Source organism: Octopus bimaculoides, chromosome 20, assembly GCF_001194135.2.
Source record: "Octopus bimaculoides isolate UCB-OBI-ISO-001 chromosome 20, ASM119413v2, whole genome shotgun sequence".
Classification (NCBI taxonomy): Eukaryota; Metazoa; Mollusca; class Cephalopoda; order Octopoda; family Octopodidae; genus Octopus; species Octopus bimaculoides.
The window spans coordinates 19,842,419-19,844,663 of NC_069000.1; the positions used below are offsets into that span (position 1 = coordinate 19,842,419).

The 2,245-nt window shown below is 31.3% G+C and overlaps 1 long non-coding RNA gene across 15 annotated transcripts in view; it reads left to right on the plus strand.

Annotated features, from left to right (window-relative positions):
• LOC106871257 (uncharacterized) overlaps positions 1-2,245 on the plus strand; it is a 413,124-nt gene that overhangs the window by 19,627 nt on the left and 391,252 nt on the right. The gene's annotated exons all lie outside the window — the stretch shown is intronic.

Below are 2,245 nucleotides of genomic sequence, written 5' to 3' on the forward strand. Positions count from 1 at the left end.
TATATATATATATATATATGTATATATATATGACGGGCTTATTTCAGTTTCCATCTCCCAAATCCACTCACAAAGCTTCAGTCAGCCCGATGCTATAGCAGAAGACACCTGCCCAAGGTGCCATGCAGTGAGAGTGAACCTGCAGCCATGTGGTTGGGAAGCAAACCTTTAACCACACAACTATAAAGGTGATCGTAAAGTAATGGTTCACAAAAAAAAAAAACAACAGAAAATATAAAAATAACAACAAAAACACAAAAACTGCTGCTTCAGATTTGATCTTATTTTGGTTTATTCAATTATTGAAGTTTGAAAAATATGCTCATGGTAATATGATACGCAGGCTCAGCAGCTAATTAAGTCCTTCTCAACAACAGTCTTGGTCGAATGTGCCTTGAACGCTGTTGCGAAAATATTGCGTTAGAAAAAGGACAGTTCGAGCCGAAGTAACAGGATGCATTTTCTCAGTGTCTAGTTTAATTTCCCTCCAAAATGAGCATTAAATTAAATGGCAGTTTTGATGTAAGAGGATTTCGTCATTATCCTCTATATTTTATTATGATGATACTTAAAGTAATCTTGCTCATCCGACCAAGATATTTCGTATTCCATCGAATCAAAGCTTTATGTTCCATTCAAATGAAAGCTTGTAATAGTATAGTTGATGACAAACTACTGAATGACGAAAATATGATGGGTGACGGTTGTAGCAGAGTGTCGGAACGAGCTGAAACAAATCTGGGATCAGATGTAGTGAATATGACGTGCCGATCTGAATACAACTGTGAAATGCATTGTGGTAATTTCCTCGATTTGTGCCTCTAATAATCATACAAGAGATGCATATGTATATATATATATATCCACACACGCACATCTATATAAATAAATGAGAGTATGTGTAAGTATATATATATATATATATATGTCCTATGGGCTTCTTTCAGTTTTCGACTACTAAACCCAATCACAAGGCTTTGGTCGGCCCAAGGCTATAGTAGACGACAATTGTCGAAGGTGCCACGCAGTAGGCCTGAGACCAGAAACGCCTGGTTGGGAAGCAAGTTTCTTACCACGGCCATGCTGGGGCACTACTCTGAAGGGTTTAATCGAACAAGTCGATCACAGGACTTACTTTTTAAAAAATAACTTGGTACTATGTATGTTTATGTATGTATGTATGTATGTATGTATGTATATGAATGTATTTACATATATGTATCTGTATATGTATATATGTATATATATATGCATGTATATATATGCATATGTGTAAATATATAAGCACTTATATAAGCACATTTGTTACAAATACATACACACACACACAACATACATGATGTATACATAATCAACAGGTGAAACCCAAAGATGCTTAGTATAGAAAACACGCTGTAATACTCAACTGATTTGAAGTTACACTAAAAATTATGAACATTACAACTATCATGTAATCCTGAGCCCTTAAAAACAGCTGTCAGATTTGAAATACCAAACCTTCTTCATTTAGTTTTCTGTATTTTTTGTAAATCCATGTACATATATATATATATATATATATATATATATATATATATATATATATATATATATATATATATACACACACAGGGTTGGCAAAAGTAGCCCCACAGTAAATTAAAATTCGATAAACATTTAATGTTCAACTTATTTATTTATTCCAATTATGAATGTTTACAAGGGCTCCAGTTTGAACAATTTTCTTTCGTTTCATATTTAGCTGGTTTTATTAAATCAATTCAGTCGTTAGACATAAAAAAATCTTGGACTTAATTGGATTTGAGTTACTGTCAGGTAACTTTTGACCAATCCTGTGTATACATACATACATACATACATACATACATACATACATACATACATACATATGATGTTCATACGAATATTTTCAGTTTTCGGTTCTCTCTGTATCTACATATCTCTCTCCTTATATGTATAAATATGTATATATATATGTATGTATACACACACACATTCACACACTTACATATGTATATACGTACGTATGCATGCATGTATATATATATATATATATATATATATATATATATATATATGTATGTATGTATGTATGTATTCATACATGTATGTATACATATATATGAAAAAAATGAATAAAAATATATTTTCTGATAATTTTCCCACAAATTATAAGCGTCGTATTATTTTAGTGGAAAAATTATCAGTTAGACCATTTCTATTCATTTTTTCAAATATACAATTC